The sequence below is a fragment of the Hyperolius riggenbachi genome, chromosome 3 (genome assembly GCF_040937935.1).
Source record: "Hyperolius riggenbachi isolate aHypRig1 chromosome 3, aHypRig1.pri, whole genome shotgun sequence".
Taxonomy (NCBI): domain Eukaryota; kingdom Metazoa; phylum Chordata; class Amphibia; order Anura; family Hyperoliidae; genus Hyperolius; species Hyperolius riggenbachi.
The window spans coordinates 301,178,932-301,201,482 of record NC_090648.1 but is presented as its reverse complement, the minus strand read 5'-3'; positions in this window follow the sequence as shown (position 1 = coordinate 301,201,482).

The window sequence follows — 22,551 nt, the reverse complement described above, 5'->3', positions numbered from 1 at the left end:
CTTCCTCAGTGATGGGACGCAACTCCTCTTCCTCCCCCCAGCCACGAACAATACCACGGGAACGTGGAGCAGCAGAAGCCCCCTGTGACGGCTGCCGCGGTTGTTCTTCTTCCGCCGCCTCTTCCTCCTCCACAGAAACACCTTCCTCATCACCATCATCAGAGTCTGACTCCTCTCCTTCCCCACACGACTCCTCTTCTTCCTCCTCCTCCTCCTCCCCCCTCTGTGCTGTCGCAGGTGTTGTGGAAACATCGGGTTCGGATGTAAATCGCTCCCACGACTCCTGCTGCTGTAACTGTCCTCGTTCACGTTCCTCCACAGCTGTATCCACCACTCTACGCACGGCACGCTCCAGGAAGTAGGCGTAGGGGATCAAGTCGCTGATGGTGCCCTCAGCGCGACTCACCAGTTTGGTCACCTCCTCAAAGGGCTCCATGACCCTGCATGCATTTCGCATCAGTGTCCAGTTGTTGGGCCACAACAGCCCCATCCTCCCAGATTGTGTCCATGTACTGTAATGATACAGGTACTGGGTGACGGCTTTCTCCTGGTCTAGCAGGCGAGAGAACATCAGCAGGGTGGAATTCCAGCGAGTCGGGCTATCGCAAATCAGGCGTCTCACCGGCAAGTTGTTTCTATGCTGAATGTCCGCAAAGCGTGCCATGGCCTTGTAAGAGCGCTTGAAATGCCCACACAACTTCCTGGCCTGCTTCAGGACGTCCTCTAAGCCTGGGTACTTGGACACAAATCTTTGCACAACCAGATTCAGCACATGTGCCATGCAGGGTACGAGTGTCAGCTTTCCCAAATTCAACGTAGAAATGAGATTGCTGCCGTTGTCACACACCACGTTGCCGATCTCAAGCTTGTGTGGGGTCAGCCATTGCTCCACCTGTTTGTTAAGAGCAGCCAGGAGAGCTGCTCCAGTGTGACTCTCCGCTTTCAGGCAAGACATGTCTAACACTGCGTGACACCGTCGTACCTGGCATGCAGCATAGGCCCTGGGGTGCGGGGGCTGTGTAGCTGGAGAGGAGATCACGGCACCAGCCAAGGAGGAGGAGGAGGAGGATGACGACAGCGAAGAGGTGGTAGCAGGTGGAGAGGAGGTGGCTGGAGGCCTGCCTGCAAGCCGTGGAGGTGTGACAAGTCGGTCCGCTGCGCAGCCACGTACTCCCTGCTTGCTACCATCGGTCACCAGGTTGACCCAATGGGCTGTGTACGTAATGTAGCGGCCCTGCCCGTGCTTGGCAGACCAGGCATCCATGGTCAGGTGGACCCTTGACCCAACACTCTTCACAATAGATGACACCACTTGCCTCTCAACTGCACGGTACAGTTTTGGTATGGCCTTTTGTGAAAAATATTGTGGCCTGGTATCTTCCACTGTGGTGTAACAATGGCCACAAACTTACGGAAAGCCTCTGACTCCACCAGCTTTTATGGTAATAGTTGGCGAGCTAATAGTTCCGCCACACCAGCTGTCAGACGCCGGGCAAGAGGGTGACTCGCAGACATTTGCTTCTTACGCTCAAATACTTCCTTCATGGACAGCTGGGTACTGCTGTGGGCAGAGTAGAAGGAACCGCTCAAGGGAAGAGGTGGTGTGGAGGAGGGTGGCTGTGAAGGTGCAAGGGAGAAAGTGGATGAAGACGATGCACCTGAAGGAGGAAGAGGAGAAGGAGGGTGGGTTGTCTTTTGGGTGCTGCTTTTCCTCAGGTTTTCTTGCCATAGCTGTTTGTGCCTTCTCTCCAGGTGCCTTCGTAAGGCACTTGTCCCTACGTGAGAGTTGGCCTTTCCACGGCTCAATTTTTGCTGGCAGAGACAACAGATGGCTTTGCTCCGATCTGAGACACACATGTTAAAACATTTCCAAACCGCTGAGCCCCCCTGATGGGATGGCGCTACGGTGGCATCAGCAGCTGACGTTGAAGGGCATGTTGGCTGGCTGTCCATAGCTGGCGATACATGGCACCGGACACTGCCCCCAGCTGTTTCTGAGGATGAGCTCCCTCTGCTTCTATCATGGAGTTGTCTCCTCCTACTCCTCTCTGATTCCCCCTCTGAACTGTCTCCCTGGTCATCTCCTCTACTGGGAACATACGTGGCATCCGTATAATTGTCATCATAATCCTCCTGCCCAGCTTCGCTTTCCTCAGACACCTCCTCAACTGCACCAACTTCAGGTGGTTCATCATCCCCCTCCTCACACGTTACGTCCATACTATCGCCACCAAACTCAGACGTATGAGGTGGTGTACCTGCGCCTTCTCATTGTTGTTGCAGTAGTGGCTGTGAATCAGTGATTTCACCACCACCAATTAACTCCTGCGAAGTGTCAAATGCAGCGGATGTGGTGCTTGTACTAGCGCTGGTGGCACTGGCTGCGGGAGATGAGGTGTTCTGTGTTAAATACTCAACCACGTTCTCACAATTTTGGGAAGTGATGACACGTGCCTTCTTCTGAGCACTGTTTTTTGGGACAGGTCCGCACAAAATCACAGCAACACCACCTCGCACAGATCTGCCGGTGCCTGGTGGCCTTCCTCTGGGTCTGCCTCTACCTCTTCCTCTACCTGGTTTGTCCATTTTGTCCATCTCGGGGGGATGCTAGGTATATGCAGTGAGCTGGGTTGACTGAACAAAACAGGTAGTTATATGCAGTGAGGTGGGTTCACTGAACAGTAAAGGTAGTTAGATGCAGTGAGCTGGGTTCACTGAACAGTAAAGGTACTTAGATGCAGTGAGGTGGGTTCACTTAACACAACAGGTAGTTAGATGCAGTGAGCTGGGTTCACTCAACACAACAGGTAGTTATATGCAGTGAGGTGGGTTCACTGAACAGTAAAGGTAGTTAGATGCAGTGAGGTGGGTTCGCTGAACAGTAAAGGTACTTAGATGCAGTGAGGTGGGTTCACTCAACACAACAGGTAGTTAGATGCAGTGAGCTGGGTTCACTGAACAGTAAAGGTACTTAGATGCAGTGAGGTGTGTTCACTCAACACAACAGGTAGTTAGATGCAGTGAGCTGGGTTCACTGAACAGTAAAGGTACTTAGATGCAGTGAGATGGGTTCACTCAACACAACAGGTAGTTAGATGCATTAAGCTGGGTTCACTGAACAGTAAAGGTACTTAGATGCAGTGAGGTGGGTTCACTCAACACAACAGGTAGTTAGATGCAGTGAGCTGGGTTCACTGAACAGTAAAGGTACTTGGATGCAGTGAGCTGGGTTCACTCAACACAACAGGTAGTTAGATGCAGTGAGCTGGGTTCACTCAACACAACAGGTAGTTAGATGCAGTGAGCTGGGTTCACTGAACAGTAAAGGTACTTAGATGCAGTGAGGTGGGTTTACTCAACACAACAGGTAGTTAGATGCAGTGAGCTGGGTTCACTGAACAGTAAAGGTAGTTAGATGCAGTGAGCTGGGTTCACTCAACACAACAGGTAGTTAGATGCAGTGAGCTGGGTTCACTGAACAGTAAAGGTACTTAGATGCAGTGAGGTGTGTTCACTCAACACAACAGGTAGTTAGATGCAGTGAGCTGGGTTCACTGAACAGTAAAGGTACTTAGATGCAGTGAGATGGGTTCACTCAACACAACAGGTAGTTAGATGCATTAAGCTGGGTTCACTGAACAGTAAAGGTACTTAGATGCAGTGAGGTGGGTTCACTCAACACAACAGGTAGTTAGATGCAGTGAGCTGGGTTCACTGAACAGTAAAGGTACTTGGATGCAGTGAGCTGGGTTCACTCAACACAACAGGTAGTTAGATGCAGTGAGCTGGGTTCACTCAACACAACAGGTAGTTAGATGCAGTGAGCTGGGTTCACTGAACAGTAAAGGTACTTAGATGCAGTGAGGTGGGTTTACTCAACACAACAGGTAGTTAGATGCAGTGAGCTGGGTTCACTGAACAGTAAAGGTAGTTAGATGCAGTGAGCTGGGTTCGCTGAACACAACAGGTAGTTAGATGCAGTGAGCTGGGTTCACTGAACAGTAAAGGTACTTAGATGCAGTGAGGTGGGTTCACTGAACACAACAGGTAGTTAGATGCAGTGAGCTGGGTTCACTGACCAGTAAAGGTAGTTAGATGCAGTGAGCTGGGTTCACTGAACACAACAGGTAGTTAGATGCAGTGAGGTGGGTTCACTGAACAGTAAAGGTACTTAGATGCAGTGAGGTGGGTTCACTCAACACAACAGGTAGTTAGATGCAGTGAGATGGGTTCACTGAACAGTCAAGGTACTTAGATGCAGTGAGGTGTGTTCACTCAACACAACAGGTAGTTAGATGCAGTGAGCTGGGTTCACTGAACAGTAAAGGTATTTAGATGCAATGAGCTGGGTTCACTGAACACAACAGGTAGTTAGATGCAGTGAGGTGGGTTCACTGAACAGTAAAGGTATGTAGATGCAGTGAGGTGGGTTCACTCAACACAACAGGTAGTTAGATGCAGTGAGGTGGGTTCACTGAACAGTAAAGGTACGTAGATGCAGTGAGCTGGGTTCACTCAACACAACAGGTAGTTAGATGCAGTGAGCTGGGTTCACTGAACAGTAAAGGTACTTAGATGCAGTGAGGTGGGTTCACTCAACACAACAGGTAGTTAGATGCAAAAATACTTTTTAGGAAAAGAAGGCCCCACAAGTAGAGTTAACCCCCCAACCCAATATGTACATACTCAGCTTAGGAATCGGTCACTTTTTAATCCGCAAGACACCAGTAAAGAGAACACAGTTGACACTTTCAAGAGGACCATCCTTAATGATCTAGACAAACTGCATTGCAGGAGAATACAGGGACATGCACAAATGAAGGAACAGATCAAGAGTTTGGTTGATAATAAAAATCTCATATTGAAACCAGCAGACAAAGGGGGGGGATTAGTCATTATGAGCAAGGAACAATATTCCGCTGAGATGACACGGATTGTACAAGACCCTTCAACATACAAGAAACTAAGGGGAGATCCAACTATGAAATATAAAGAGATCTTGAAACAGATACTACTCAAAGGTGAAAAGGAGGGTATCATCACGACAGATGAGTTTAAGTATCTTTTACCAAATACTCCAAGGATTCCGGTCATTTATTGTATCCCTAAGATACATAAGGACTTGCAAAACCCCCCAGGACGACCCATAGTCAGTGGGGTGGGATCCCTCACACAGAGAATAGGGGAATATATAGATGTGTTTCTGCAACCCAGAGTAACAGAAGTGCCTAACTTACTTAAAGATACCAAACACATGCTGCAGCGATTGGAGAGATTGGAAGTGCAGGAGGGGGACCTTTTAGTCACCGGGGATGTGGCCTCGCTGTACACAGTCATCCCCCACGAGAAAAGTTTAAAAATTATTAGGGAGACTCTCAATACAGATGGATCTTTGAAAACAGCCCAGGTTGATTTCATAGTAGCACTATTGAACTTTTCTCTTAAGTATAATTACTTCTGGTATGAAGGATCACACTATCTACAACAGACAGGATGCGCAATGGGCGCGAAATTCGCTCCTAGTGTGGCGAATTTATACATGGGGGAGTGGGAGAGAGAGGTACGTGAACTCGCAGAATACGAGAAGATAGTATCATGGTCAAGGTTCATAGACGACCTCTTTTTCGTATGGAGAGGTTCAGAAATGGCACTGGATCAGTTCTGCTGTGATTTGAATCAAATCTGGCCAGAAATAAATCTAACATTCACTATCAGCAAGGAACAAGTGAATTTCCTGGATCTACAGATCAGGAAGGAGCTGAACATACTTATTACTAAGACCTACTTTAAAAGTACAGATCGCAATGGCTATATCCCGATGGAGAGCTGTCACCATAACAACTGGTTAAGGAATATTCCCAGGGGCCAGTTCGTAAGAATAAGACGTAATTGTTACCATATGGAAGATTATCTGACACAAAGTGAAACACTTCTTAACAGATTCCTTGAGAAGGGATACGATGAGCAGACACTGCGAACAGAACGACTACAGGTGGGACAGCTATCCAGACAAAATTTACTGGCTGATAATTCCAGAAGGAACAAAGTTAATAAAGAATATTCCATCATCTTTGATTTCAATCAGCAACACAGAGATCTGGAGAGATTGATTAAAAAGAACTGGAACATCGTTAAAGCAGACGGAATACTAAAGAAAGTTCTACCAGACAAACCACAATTTATCTACAGAAAGGCCCCAACATTAAAATCCACTCTGGTGTCTAGTTGTGTGGAGCCTATGAGAACATCAGAAAGCAATCTATTGGGACAAGTTGGTTTTTTTCCATGTAGAGGATGTCTGGGGTGTAGGGAAGCGAATGGAGTACGTGACAATCAGATTCTATCAAGGAACACGGGAAGAATCTTCAAGATAAAACAATGCATTACGTGCAAGACAAAAGGGGTTGTCTATATATTATGGTGCCCATGTGGGTTAGAATACATAGGGCGAACCACTAGAGAACTTTTTAAACGTATTAGAGAACACGTTAATAATATTAAGAAGGGTTTGGTTAGCCACAGTGTCTCAAACCACTTCAGAATGTATCATAATAAGGATCCGGCTGGGATGAAGTTTATGGCCCTTGAAAAATACATGAAGAAATGGAGAGGGTCAAATCTAACAAAGGAAATTTCTAAAGCAGAAGGAAAATGGATTTTTAATCTCAAAACTATGACTCCAGACGGATTGAACATAGAGTTTGACCTAAACTGTCATATATCCAATGACTAGGGTCTAATAAACTACTTGGGTAAATGAGGATTTGAGGTGACCAAATCAGGCTGACTCTGGTTAGATAATCTGATGGAGGCCCCATTAGTAATACAGATATTATATGTTTAGTCTATAATTTTAATTAATTAATTTTAAACAAATTTCCAACCATGTTATTCTATTTTAACATCAGCTTTGATTTACCAAGAGAAAATCTCTTTATTAAATTAAATAAGGCCGAATTAAATGCCCCGGCATGAACACCATAAGTGGGGTGAGGGATAGACACTTGTACACCAAATTGTTAATCACAATTAGAAAGGTTTATTGGGCATGTAATGTCCTATCTTAGCCACAGGAGGGTGTCCATTTATATTTTCAGGAAGTTTATACATATAGCTTAGCTGTTAGTTTTAACACCACTAGATGGCGGGATTCAGTGGTTCAACATCAGGGACACATTTTCAATTTATAACTATTTTGCATGGAATGAATTACTGTTATTTTAGATTCACTGAATGTTGCGAGTTTTATTTTATTTAATTTGTAAACGCTGCCCATCCTGCGCAAATGGAGCTCTTCTACCAATCAACAGCCAGCAGACACTATGTTAATATGGCGTCAGACGTCAGGAGGCGTAGCCCCTGATGAGTCTGGCGTGAGGACGAAACGCGCGTAGGGCGGAGCTAACGTCTGACGTCGTTACGCGTACCAGGAAGCGAACGGACCGGCCGGTCGGGAGCAACAAGCGCGGACGAGAGAGAGACCCTGCGGCTGAGGGAGAGACCAGGAGCGGAACACCGCGGAAGTCCTCCTTTCACTGTGTAGACCCAGCGGATGGGCAGCGGCAAGGATCTTACATGCTGAAAAAACTCTGGGACGCGTAAGTGCAATGTTTATATGCGACCAGAGGCAAACTGTACAGGATTACGCTATGTATCTTTTTATATTTTTTTATTGAGATTACTTGATTGGATTAAAAGAAGATTTACAACACTGATTCTAGGCTATTGATTGACATCTAATCTAAGCGTTGTCTCCACCTGCAAGCGGAGGTGGGCAGCATCTGGTGAGCCTTTAGGCATACATTTCCTTGGGGATTTGCACTGAGTGATCACTAAGTGAGATTACAGGCACAGAGGTTCTGTCTATGCACCGGTTTCTACTGAAGTGAAAAAATTGTGTCATTGCCAGTGGAACTTTTTGAATATTTTGAACGTTATTACCCTATGTGGAGTCTAATTTTATTTTTAGGTCCGGAGAGCGCAGCAGCCTTTTAAACTAGTTAGATGCAGTAAGCTGGGTTCACTGAACAGTAAAGGTACTTAGATGCAGTGAGGTGGGTTCACTCAACACAAAGCTTGGTATATGCAGTGATGAAGTGGGTTAAGTAAACACAACAGGTACTGGGTATATGCAGTAATGGGTAGTACAATGTGCAGCTCCCTGTCACACACACAGGTAGTCACTGAATGTGCTGGGCTGCTGGCAATGGCACACACACTATGAATTAGCAAGGCTGTGCATGCAACAAAAGTGTCAGTTTGACACACAGAAAAAAAAGAAAAGTACAGGATTAGCTCTGAAAAGAGCTGTTGAGGGGTGCTATAAAAGCAATAATAATCAGCCAGGAGCAAGCTAAGCAGCCAAGAACCTAACTAATCTGTCCCTAGAAGAACAAGTCTGCAGCAGCTGTCCCTAGTCTGTCTCTAGCAGGCAGACGAGTGACTCTAATGGCCGCCGGAGGCTGCCTTATTTAAGGGGGGATGGGGCTCCAGGGCTTAGTGTAGCCTGAATGGCTACAATGTGCCTGTGTTATGATCATGTCTGCAGCGTTTACTGCTGGCTGCAGTGGTATTGTAACCCAAGCAGTTCTGATGTCATTACATGCATTTTCTTGCATAGTTTGGTTTGCACTTAAACTAGCTGCTGATTCCATCTGCAGTCGCTCTGAAGTTAATGACAGTTTAATATGCTTTTGTGTAAACAAACATTGTCTGCTGCAATGGAGGGGCAATCCCTTTCCTGCAGGCTGCATATCATTGTCTGCCTTTTCCTGCTGTCAGCCTGTGATTAATTACCATTCACTTGTGTGGGAATCTGCAGGTCTGCTCCCATTGGATGACCTCAGTATAAAGAACTGCTTCCTGCAATGCTTGATGGGCTACCATAGTCTCAGATTCTGTCTGTTACTCTGCTCGTGCCCCACCTCGTTCCTAGTCCGTGTAGACTGCGCTGACTCCTGCGAAGGGGTCAGCGAGTCCTCCTAGTTCTGCTCTTGTTCTAGAAGTTGTTACTCTGCTTGTCTTGTGTCATATATTGGTTCATCGCCAATATATACGCATACTTGCGCATTTTGTTATTTTCCTTGTATTCGTGTTACGTTGATACATCAGTGTCGCTGATATATACGTACACGAACTGTTTATTTCCTGTGTTCAGTTAGGCAGCCTTCCAGCACGTTTTGGTAGTTTGCGCGTATCGTGAGCACCCGTGCTGAGCTAGTATCCTGCTCCTGGTCCTGTTTGTGGATTGCGTTCATCTCTGCGAGGAGATAACGAATCCTTCTGAATCCTGTCTTGTTACTGCTTGTGGATTGCGTTCATCTCTGCGAAGAGATAGCGAATCCTTCTGAGTCCTGTTCCCTGTATTGCTCCAGTGCTAATCAGTGTTCCTGCTTATGTCATATATCGGTTCATTGCCGATATATACATATGTTAGTCAGACGTTACGAATAGATTCATTGATAGCTGTAATTGTAATACGCTAGGAAAACATACTTATTGTATATTTGTCTGTGTTACGTTCATCTATCTTGATCCTGCTATTTCCTGACTATCTTGTCCTGTCTTTGTGAGGCACGCCATCGCTGCAAACGCATTGGCTGCCTCATTCCAGTCTGTCTTATTGTGGACGCTTGCTGTCACTAAGTAGTGGCTAGTTAAGCAAGCGTTCATTCTGTCTACCTGTCCTGATCTCCTCAGTCCTAGTTTATGCGCTCAGTGCTACTTTGCGCTGAGACGTTATTACGAAAGTACAGGAAAAGCAGAAAAAGTACCGCTCTACTCACAGAATGGAAAACAGTGCTGGAGAAAAAGGGCTGCCTAGCCCGGAACACTGTATGAAGCAATCAATATCCGCACAATGTTTCCAAAAATCCAAAAGTTGTTTATTCAGGACGTATCCCAATCATATAAAACGAGTATCTAGACTGACATGTTTCGAACCATCCTGGTTCTTAATCATAGCCATTTTTATGACTTTCATCCACATGGTTTTATAGGGGATGGTGGGCGGGACCAGGAAGTGTGACAAACCAGCCAATCCTAATAAGGGTGGTATCAAGAGGTCCGCACACTCAAAAAAGGTCACCACAGCAGCCTCTACAACACATTTAAAATTACTATTAAAAACCTGCAGATATATAAAAAAAACAACAACAAAGAAATAAGAAGCGCATTTGAGATGAAGACAGGTCAATATATAGCAAAACAAGATGATTGCAAATATAGTAGAGACATTTCAATGAGAAATGAGTATGGCAGGAACATGAAACAAAAAACAACATCAAGGGCATAGTACAACAGAGGGGACCTTTTTATAAACTTCTATATGTAATCTAGCTGGTAACTAGGGCCAAGTCCCACCTCGCATTCATACCCAGGGGGGCTCTGGTCCCTAAGCAAAAAATCCAATAAGCCTCTCTTTTACGAATCATGGCTAAAAGATCTCCCCCTCTTTTGGGTGGAAAAATCCTCTCAATGCCCTGAAATCGGAAAGTGGACATGTCACCCCCATGTTCTAAGCGAAAATGTTTCGCCACATTTGAAATACTATTTGTGAGCCAACCGGCCCCCAAATAATGTTCAGCAATGCGGGCCTTCAAAGGCCTAGTAGTACATCCTACATATTGGACAGAACAGCTGACACAAGTGATCAAATAAATTACGTTTTGTGTATTACAATTAATGAATTGTTTTATGGGGGAGGCATGTCCATTAGAAAGAGAAACAATAGTCTGGGTTTTGAGATGCATGGGACAGTAGTGGCAAGATGCCACTCCGCATTTGTAAGACCCCTTAACAGTAAGCCATGTCGAAGTACTAGATGAAGACTTAAAGAGACTGGGCGACAGGAGACTTCCCAAATTGGGTGCCCTTCTGCTTACAAAACTGACCCCCCCCCCCCGAAGAAGTGGCCGTAGATCCTCATCACCCTCCAAAATGGGTAAATATTTCCTCACAACATTAGTAACCTGACGAAACTCTACACTGTACGTTGTAACAAAAACTGGTTTCTCCAGCGGCTTCTTCTTGGGCCCATTAGACCTAACTAATTTGTCTCGAGGAATGGCACTGGCCTTCGCCTTTGCCCTATCTATATTCCACTTGGAATATCCTCTGGCCAACAGGCGCCTCTCCACTAGATCAAATTCCAGATTAGCAGCGTCCGAGCAGTTCCTGCGGGCCCTAATAAATTCTCCCACCGGAACTGCTCGCACAGTATGTGTGGGGTGGCAGCTGCCGGCGCGCAAAATGGAATTGCCTGCACAGGACTTTCTGTAAGTCTTTGTACAAATAATCCCTGTTTCTCTATCCCCTCCTAGGGTCAGGTCCAAGTAGTCTATACTATCTTGCTGCCACACATGGGTGAACTGGAGGTTACACTTGTTGTCGTTCAAATAAGTTATGAAAGGATCAACGTAGGCCGGGTCAGTGTCCCAAATGATCAGAATATCATCTATAAATCTCCCGTACCACGCAACACCTGCCTTCGGGCGCCCCCCATCTCCAAAGACGTGGAACTCCTCCCACCATCCCATGTACAAATTGGCCAGGGATGGGGAGAACTTTGCTCCCATGGAGGCTCCACATCTCTGGAGATAGAAGGCGCCGTCAAACATAAAATAGTTGCGGGACAGGAGATAATCTACAGTGGTACAGAGAAACACCCGGAGATCCGAAGAATAGTCCGAGTATCTCTCAAGATGGTACTGAAGCGCTGTAAGAGCCAAGTGATGGGGTATGCAAGAATACAGAGATTTGACATCAACCGTCAGCCAACTCCAATTTCGTTCCCAAACCAGGGTCTCCATACTGGCCAGTAAATGTTGCGAGTCCCTTAGGTATCCCGGTAGCCTCTTCACCAGGGGCTGTAGCAAAGAATCCACCCAGTCGCTCAGGCGCTCACCCAGAGAACCGATCCCAGCAACAATAGGCCTGCCCTCTGGGTGGGCGCCCGGCTTATGGATTTTGGGAAGGTGATGGAACACTGGAACAATGGGGGACTTGACCCCCAGATATTCCACCAATCTCCGACTCAAAACTCCTAAACTCTCTCCCAACTTAAGGAGATCAAATAGTTGCTTCTGAAATTCGGCCGTGGGGTCCCTGGGGAGTCGGATGTAGGTACCTGGGTCCTCGATTTGTCTCAGGGCCTCTGATCGGTAGTCCGACCTATTAAGGATGACCACTGCACCCCCCTTGTCAGCATTTCGTATAATGATGTTGTCATTATTTTGCAGACTTTTAATAGCTGAAAATTCAGCCTTAGTCAGATTAGGTCTTTTCTTGCAAATATTCTCCTCCGCCACCCTAACTAATTCTCTCTCTACTAGGTCCTGGAATGTATCCACAGAGGAGGTTCGGGCTGTAAATGGATAGAAGTCAGGGTTTCTAATCCTAACCGGCTGCACATCATTAAATGAAACTAAACCAGTGCCCTCAGACATAAGATGATCAAGTGTCAACCTGGTACAAGTGTCTTGAAAGGTTCCAATATCAGGTAGAATGGCCTCAGATTGTGGGAACCTATCTACTGGGCTTTCTCCAACATCTTTAAAATGTTTTTTTAACAATAACGATCTAATAAATTTATTAATGTCTAGAAGGGTGCTGAAAATATTGAAATGGTGAACCGGGGAAAAGGATAGACCCTTGGCTAGTACACTGTGTTCTGCTTCTGTAAGGACACAATCTGACAAATTAACTACATTGGCAGGTGCTGTGTTGTCAATGGGGCCTAAACTATGGCTCTGTTTGTATTTATTATTATTTTTTATACCTGCCCTGCGTGTCCTCCTCCTCCTCTGCCCCCTTTCCTGGGATGTCTCCTGGGTTTCCTGTAATAGGTTGGGGGACCTTGTGCGTTTTTTGGAGGCGGGTTATGTACCAAACCAGAGTGTATGTGTGTGGGGAGGGCCTGCTGTACATGCTCAGATGGGGGCAATTCTTGGCCTAAATGCAAAGCTCCGGACCCATATTCTGATGTAACCCTAGAATTTATAGGGCGGGATTCTTTCGGGAAATTAACTCTCCTCCTATTTTTAGAACGTGATCTCCTTGGCCCTAAGCTAGGTGATCTGGGTGTGCTCTGCTCTGTGCTCCCGCCCCCACTCATAGACCATATTCGATTTGTAATCTTCTGTATCTCGTAGATACTTGACTCTTTTACTCTCTGTAATTATAGCTTCTAACTGTGTTATGTTAGCACACATTTTACTATGTAGTTCGTCATATTGTTGAAGTGTATTTGATTTAGTTATATTCAAATTGAGTTCTGTAATTTTCATTTTAATGTCCACCAGTTTGTCCTCTTCATACTTGATGATCAGTCTCATAAGACTAAGGGAACATTCCGATAATATGGCATTCCACTCTAACACAAATTCTTCACTGTAAACTGTAGTTGGAATCTTTTTAATCCTCAAACCGCGTGGGACTATTTTTTCTGCCACATATTGCTTGAGGGTAGACAGATCCCACCAAACTTTAACTTCCTTGCCCAAAAGATCTTCCAATTGCAAAAAGGCAGCTCTTAGACCTGCATCTGATTGTACCAGTCCTATATTAGGTCTTTTTGAGAAGACTGCTGCAAACTTGTCGTACCGATCTGGACTAGAGTTCAGATCCTTCATTGGAATAATGTGTCCCTCATATTGATAATAATCATCATGGAGAGCTTGTATAGCTGTTTCCAAAGGATTAGGGTCAGAACCTTCCCTGTGGCCAGAGTCCATACTGGTATGGTGAACAAAACTGGAAAGTTGCTCACCAACTTGGTGACGGTGGACCTCATTATCAATGGCTGATTGTTTAGATGCATGTATAGATTCAGAGTTGGTCAAGTGAGTATGATCAAATAAAATGTCACGTGTATCTGAGGTGGAGACAGGAAAATGCAAGGAAAGTCTCTTTACCTTCTCTGATGCTCGTATGCCGCGATCCAGGTCCTGTATGAGGTCCTTAACCAGATCTCTGCAATGTGGCCGGAAATCCCCCACAAGATCCCCTATAAAACCATGTGGATGAAAGTCATAAAAATGGCTATGATTAAGAACCAGGATGGTTCGAAACATGTCAGTCTAGATACTCGTTTTATATGATTGGGATACGTCCTGAATAAACAACTTTTGGATTTTTGGAAACATTGTGCGGATATTGATTGCTTCATACGTTATTACGAAAGTGTTGTTTGTGGCTGTTCGGATCTGCACTGGCTCTGTGCACCACAATCTCCTATTGGAGTCAGTCCTCTCCTCCACTAAACTAGGGATATCCTGATCCCTTGTGCTGGTGTGTGTACCTCCTTCACGTCAGTTTATGTGTTGCATGCTGACTGTGGAGATTACACCTCCAAGCCTAATATTATGGTAGCCCCATTACCAATCCCTATTGTGGGGGGGATTTCCAGAAATTATGACACTGTTTGTCAGGGGTCCTGCTCCTTTAAAAAATTTGAAAAGCTTGGTCCTGAAGTTACAGACAAATTTATATCAGAATTGGTTAAAGTTCTGGCCAATCCCGACTTTCGGGCTTCTGCAATTTCTACCTGGTCTGATTGGATCGTTTGTGCTCTTTTTAAGGGCAAACTTTTTGATTGGGCAATCGATGTCTTAGATCACACTCAGTTTAGACAAAGTCCTTTGCAATTTATAGCTTTTGTAATTCACAATTGGTTGCGCATAGATCCATTGCCTTTTCCTCTTAATGAACTCCTGGCAGCAGGCCAATCAGCTGCTCCTTCAATTGCTTGCAAAAATGATCAGCAAGCAGAAAGTGTTACTGATAATTTTCCTGCAGCTTTGAATAAATCACCAAAAACAGCAAGGTCAAAGGCAAAACGCAAACGTTCTAAGAAACGTGTCCAATCTGCAGAATCGTTATCTTTAGCGACTGCGCATCAGACCTGCAATGAGATTCCGCCATTAACAGATAATGAAATGCAATTGTCTTTCAGGGGAGTTAAATGGACTTATGAAACTACTAATGAACTTTCATCACTGGCTAGGGAAAATAAAGATTTTTGTTTAAAAGAATTATCTGAGTATGATTATGAGGATATATTACAGAGTATTGAACAAATCAATCTATTCGTGCAGCAAGAAAAATTTGCATACACTACAGTCCAACACTTGCTACAGGTATTGGAGATCCTTAGGAATAAGAAATCTGCCAATCGCCTGCTAAATAATCCAATGTATGTTTCTGCCATAACCACATTTGCAAACTGTGATTTGCCTGTTAAGTATGCTTGGAATCCTCCATTTCAGAAAGGAGAGATGGAAGCTCTGGTCAATGAATGGAAGAATGATTCAAGTTCATTTTGTCAATTTTACAGTGCAAAAAGTGAATTAGTATTGAATGCATGCAATAAGTCTGCCTATAACCTAATAAAAACTGGTGTGTGTGGGTATGACTTTGTGGCTCCATTGATCGATGTGTGGAAAATGATTTTGGACGATTTTTATGTGATTCAATCAGTTGATACCAGGGAAGACACACTGTCAATTGGAGACTGTCCCACTTCTCCAGTTACTGAGTTCCTGCCATGTTTTGTGAATGTTCCTGTAACTCCACCCTGTACCATGGATAACTCAGTGTTACTTCCCAGTAAAACAGAAGCCACTGATACTTTCTTAACTTTGCCCTGCACAAATTTCTCAGCAGAGAATCCAGAGGTCCTGCTGACTTCTGAGTCCAGCCTAGCCAGTACTCATGAGTCTTTGTTCAGTGAAACAGACACCAGAAAAATCTTGCCTGCCTCTGCAAACACTTCTGCAGAAATTACCTGTGTTAATAAAGTTCAACTCCTGTCTGATCCAGCAGATGCCAATAGATGCACTACATCAGTTTCCGAGTCCCAGCAATCCTGTCCAGAAACCTCAGAACCCCAGCATCTGAATTTTCCAATTTCACAATTGAATGGTGATTCAGATGCGCAAACATTGTGTTTTGATCTTCCTGTTTCTACACCTCACTCTAGTTTCGTGAATAACTCAGAGCGTCTGCTATGTGAATCCGAAATCGCAGAATTATTACCGTGTTCAGAAAATGTTCCAGTAAATTTGCCCTGTACCATGAATTGTGCAGTAGATCTCTCCAATGAAACTAAGGTCACAGAATCATTATGCTGTCCAGCAGGTGCTTCCATGGTTTTGCCCTGCAATATGGACTGTTCAGTGATCCTGTCCAGTGAAGCTGTGGTCGCAGAGTCTTATGCTTCACCCAGTACTTTGGATACTTCAAACCCTCTAGCAGAGGAGTCTGAGGCACTGCTTACCTCAGTTGGTGTTGCAGTAATATTCACTTGTCTAGCAGCTGTTTTGGAATTACAGTCTGCTCTAATAAAACTTGATGAATTTCTGCCCAGCGAAGCAGAAGCCATTGAAATATTGTCCTCGTCAGCAAGTGTGTTAGATACCTTGCCCTGTACACAGTCTGATTTAACCAATGTTGTTGAGTCCCTCTCCAGTGTTGTAACAACCGAGGAACTCCAGCCCTGTCCTCTGAATGTTTCAAAAGTCTTGCCCTGTAACATGGATAATTCTGATTCTCTGGTCAAAATAATAGAAATCTCAGAATTTCAGTCCGGTCTAATGAGTGTTCCTGAAACCCAGCCCTGTATCCTGAAAGATTCTGGTTCTCTGGCCGCTGTGGCAGAGGTTCCAGAGTCCCCTTCCTGTCCAGGGAATTCCTCAGTTTTGCCTAGTCCAGTGGGGGCTGCTGCAATACTGACTTGTTCTGCAGCGCCTCATGAGCTCCAATCCAGTGTATTAGATGAGTCTCTGTCCAGTCCAGAGGTAGTTGTGGAGTCCCTATCTGGTTCAGTGCATACATCAGAAGATTTGTCCTGTCTTGTTAGTGCCCCTGAATCTGATTTGTTACTGACTTTGCTGGAATCAGCGACATCTAAGTCTGATCCTGCATTCTCGTGTAAAAGTCCAGTAGTTGCGAAGTCTAGTCATGATGATTTTTTTTTGGCCAGTCCTGGTTTTGGTCCTGTCTTGGCTGACCCTGAGGCTCACAGTTCCTTGACATGCCCAGAGGTTTCTCTTGTGCCAGTGTGCCCAGATGTTCTTTGTGTGTCAGAATGCCCAAGTGTGTCTAAGGTGTTAGCGTGCTCTGATGCTTCCTTAGTGGGAACATGTTCTGATGTTGCCAGTCTGCCTGCATGCCCAGAGATGGTTCTGGTCCCTGAAAGCCCTGATCTTGATGGTTGTCCTTGTGGCCCTGACTCGGGAATTGCCCTAGGTTCCATAGGGGTTCTTGATAGTTCTCCATGTGAGCCTAAGGGGCGTTCTGACCTATGGGGATCTCTTTGGAGCTTCAAGGTGTTCTGGGAGGTCTCTGAGAAAACTTGTCCTGGTGCCTTGGACTGGTTCAATAGTGGGTTTTGTGTTGGTAAAGACAGTCCCAGTGGGCATTGCAAAGGCTTTGGCGTTTTTGAACGGTTCCTGGAAGGCGGTGGGTATCGCTCAGGGAGTTTCGGAGGGCTTTCTTCTGGAAATCATGGTTCTGATGGGTGTCACACTGGGGCTTGTAGTACTGATGGGCATGGTTCTGTAGGTTCTGGTTCTGATGGGTCCAGTCTTGTGGGGCCTGATTCTGGAATTTGGTCTTGCCGGGCTGTCCCGGTCATCATGAATTATCAGTCAGATTGTTTTGTTGGGAATTTCAGTTTTGAAAAGCGTCTGGTATCCGCTTTTAAGGGGGGGGGGGGTAATGTTATGATCATGTCTGCAGCGTTTACTGCTGGCTGCAGTGGTATTGTAACCCAAGCAGTTCTGATGTCATTACATGCATTTTCTTGCATAGTTTGGTTTGCACTTAAACTAGCTGCTGATTCCATCTGCAGTCGCTCTGAAGTTAATGACAGATTAATATGCTTTTGTGTAAACAAACATTGTCTGCTGCAATGGAGGGGCAATCCCTTTCCTGCAGGCTGCATATCATTGTCTGCCTTTTCCTGCTGTCAGCCTGTGATTAATTACCATTCACTTGTGTGGGAATCTGCAGGTCTGCTCCCATTGGATGACCTCAGTATAAAGAACTGCTTCCTGCAATGCTTGATGGGCTACCATAGTCTCAGATTCTGTCTGTTACTCTGCTCGTGCCCCACCTCGTTCCTAGTCCGTGTAGACTGCGCTGACTCCTGCGAAGGGGTCAGCGAGTACTCCTAGTTCTGCTCTTGTTCTAGAAGTTGTTACTCTGCTTGTCTTGTGTCATATATTGGTTCATCGCCAATATATACGCATACTTGCGCATTTTGTTATTTTCCTTGTATTCGTGTTACGTTGATACATCAGTGTCGCTGATATATACGTACACGAACTGTTTATTTCCTGTGTTCAGTTAGGCAGCCTTCCAGCACGTTTTGGTAGTTTGCGCGTATCGTGAGCACCCGTGCTGAGCTAGTATCCTGCTCCTGGTCCTGTTTGTGGATTGCGTTCATCTCTGCGAGGAGAAAACGAATCCTTCTGAATCCTGTCTTGTTACTGCTTGTGGATTGCGTTCATCTCTGCGAAGAGATAGCGAATCCTTCTGAGTCCTGTTCCCTGTATTGCTCCAGTGCTAGTCAGTGTTCCTGCTTATGTCATATATCGGTTCATTGCAGATATATACATATGTTAATCAGACGTTACGAATAGTTTCATTGATAGCTGTAATTGTAATACGCTAGGAAAACATACTTATTGTATATTTGTCTGTGTTACGTTCATCTATCTTGATCCTGCTATTTCCTGACTATCTTGTCCTGTCTTTGTGAGGCACGCCATCGCTGCAAACGCATTGGCTGCCTCATTCCAGTCTGTCTTATTGTGGACGCTTGCTGTCACTAAGTAGTGGCTAGTTAAGCAAGCGTTCATTCTGTCTACCTGTCCTGATCTCCTCAGTCCTGGTTTATGCGCTCAGCGCTACTTTGCGCTGAGACGTTATTACGAAAGTGTTGTTTGTGGCTGTTCGGATCTGCACTGGCTCTGTGCACCACAATCTCCTATTGGAGTCAGTCCTCTCCTCCACTAAACTGGGGATATCCTGATCCCTTGTGCTGGTGTGTGTACCTCCTTCACGTCAGTTTATGTGTTGCATGCTGACTGTGGAGATTACACCTCCAAGCCTAACAGCCTGCTGACTGTGATGCAGAGGGTCAAAGTTGACCCTCATAGTGCATTATGGGGCGAATCGAACTTCCGCAAAAGTTCGCCTGGTGCAGGCGAACGCGAACCACCAAAGTTCGCCTGGAACCATTCGCCGGCGAACCGTTCGCTACATCTCTAATTCTGACATTTAGTTTGGAGGTCAGGAGATTGTCTTGACCATGACCACACCCCTAAATGCATTGAAGCAACTGCCATGTGATTGGTTGATTAGATAATTGCATTAATGAGAAATTGAACAGGTGTTCCTAATTATCCTTTAAGTGAGTGCATTTTTACAGTGACAATGTTGAGCTATAACTCAGCACATGAAAAGAAGAAATAACTATATAACAAAGATAAAGGATCATCAGCTAGTACTCTCTTACTCATCTATCATTGTATCTAGGGCAGTCTTTCTTCTTACAAGTGAATCATCGTTGAAGATTCTTAATTGTCCATAAGATACATGCTCATTTTCACTATTCTTTACAGAGAAGGTAAGCTGTCATTATTTCAGCATGGATTGGACAGAATGACACACAAGAGCTATACTGTACTTCATTAGGTATATAAAGTCTGAGCATACAGCCTCATTAGTACCATGCTGTTTCATCTGGATAATTCTTCACAAAATCAGCAGTGCTTGGTTAATCCTGATGTTATAAACGATAAAGTGATAATGGGAAAAAAGAAACTCAAGACAACCTACTTTGATTCATTTAAAACCTTTACCTTGCAAGCAAAGTAAATTTAGTGGCATTCAATTATTTGGAAAAGAAAGTATGCTCAATGCCATAGTTCTGCTACCATCCATCATTATGCACTGTGACAGTCTTACTTTATGTAACCTGATTTATGTCATTAATGTGCTTTGTAAAGCATACACATTTTTTTTATTAGAAAGGAGAAACAGTAAATAGATTAAGATTTCTTTTGTAAATACATAACAATGCAATGCCCAATTAAACCTAAAATTGAACAAAGCAAATTCTAAAAGCATTCATAATGTTAAGTGAACATACATTATATAAATACAAAGTTGTAGAAAGACCATCATTTTCCTGTGTCAAATGTGCTTGCTACTGCAGTGCAGCTTGCTTTCTCACTTCTCCTGATTAACCACTTAAATACCATCGGAAGTACGGCAGAATCTCGACAGATAACGAAAAATCGCCGCACATACCCGCTGCAATCGCCATCACCACGGCACGTCGGGAACCTGGGCCAATCACTATGCCGTCTCTATGATGGCAGAGTTCCTGTGAGCTGGTCAGGAGCCGCTTTCATTGGCTCCTGACCATGTCTTGCAATGGAAGCCAATGGGAGTTGCTTACATTGAAAGACCAGGGCCAGAAGATAACAGGGCTGGATTTCTGGCAAGGCCACCTAGGCCATGGCCTAGGGCACCAGAAAATCAACCCTATTCAGGGCGGCTGAGTGCAGGAAACATTTGTATATGTTGCGACCAGAACCCGAAGTGGGCCTCTTCGGGATCTGGCCAGCCAAACCGCGACGTGGCTGGCTGCTGCGGCCAGTGTTAGAAATGAAATGATTCCTGTAACATTCATGTATTTTCTGTCTGTCTCACTGTGGCCAAATGTATAAAAGTGAGTTAATTTAATTAAATTAAGCAGGCGGCAATGTAACAGATGAAGCCGCTGGCTTCAGCTCTCTCTCCTCCCCATGCCTGTCTCCTATACAATACTGGCAGCCGGGTACATGCGTGTCCCCCCAGAGTTGTTCATCGTGGCAGGGAATCCTGCCGTTCCTGCAGAGCGGGTGCTGGCAGAAGCAATGTCTGCAGCCTCCCTGCTCTGCTTCCCTGGCGCGATGAACGACTCTGGGGACACACGCATTTCCCCGGCTGCCAGTATTGTATTGGGGGCAGGGAGAGGAGGCAGAGCCGAAGTGTATTCTGTTAATTTAATTAAATTAACTCATTTGTTTACATTTGTCTGCCGCAAGACGGCCAGAAAATACATGAATGTTACAGGAATCATTTCATTTCTAACATTGGCCGGAGCAGCCGGCCATGGCGTGTTTTGGCTTGCCAGATCCTGAAGTGGCCAGACTTCGGGTTCTGGCCGTAACATATACAACACTGGGATGAGCGTGGCCTCATTCAGGAAATCTTTCAAGATCAAGAACAGCAGCTGATTCGTCATGTATGTGGGCAGTCAGAGAAAAAGCACACACAGACGTGCAGAGCAGCACCCATTCTTGCTGTTACTGCTGCCTCCAGTCTTGATCTAGGCTAGCTGTTTTTTTTTCTGTTTTTTTTTTGTAATATTGGCTTCACCGTCCGCCCCCTGGAGCTTTATGGAGGAGACTTGAGCAGATGTTCAGCGTCAGGTTGCCATACACTCGTTAGATTAGCAGCAGATACTAGATTATCAGATAGATTTCTGATCTATCTGATGTGTTTAGGAACATTTTTTACTAGGAACAGATTTCCAATAGATTTCAGTATGAAATCTATTGAAAATTGATCTGATGGCATTTTTTGCCATCAGATTTCTATTAGGTCCAATGCAAAATGATAAGCAATCTCAACAGATCGACCTACATTTTCCAGCATGTCAGATTGCTTGAAATTGATCGAAATCGGCCGTAAATCGATCGATCGGCTGCTAATCGGCTCAGTGTATGGGCCCCTTAAGGCTTATCACCGCTCATCAAAGCTCCTGTCCTGCTAAGAGAGGGACTCTCTTCAAAGGGAGACAGTGCATGGCTGCTTCTGTGTAAGTATGTGTATAGTATATTTTGCACCCTGCCTGTGTTTGAAATGCTGTATGGGGGATGTGAGGGAATTGCCGGGGAGTCAGGCAAAGGTCTCTTTTAGCAAGTTTTATTGGCTGCTGTGCTGTCTGATTTCTGCACACAATTGTTAAGGTGCTGTATAACAAGGATGCAGACCAGGTGTTCTTACTCCCATCTCCCATCTCTCTTCACTGGCTGCATGCTTGTTAAAAGCCAAAATGTTGCATTGCATTTCATACTCATTTCAGTTTAGGATTCAGGCATGTTTCATGGAGGTAGAAGGGTGCTGTCTGAAGGGGACTGTGGGTAAGGGGGTTAGGCAGCAGGGAAAGAAGGGGGTGTTGGGGCAGTGGAGTTGTGTTCTGATTTACTTACCTGAGGCGTCTCCAAGTTTCCCGGTCTATCATGTCCCTTCCTTGCTATAATTCCGATCCCCTCCAAAAGATCTGGTAGTCGCCCAGTGTCAGTCGATATGGCGCATGTGTGGGTCCATCTGGGTGCTTCCTCAATTGCTCTCCCACTGCCAGCAGCATTTGCAGTTCACAAAGACTTAAACTGCGCATACGCAGACCACTCCTGGCCATGGGAGAGTGATTGAGGAGATGCGCAGTAGCCGGAGGGGACAGCAGCACCATGGAGGGAATCAGAACTAAAG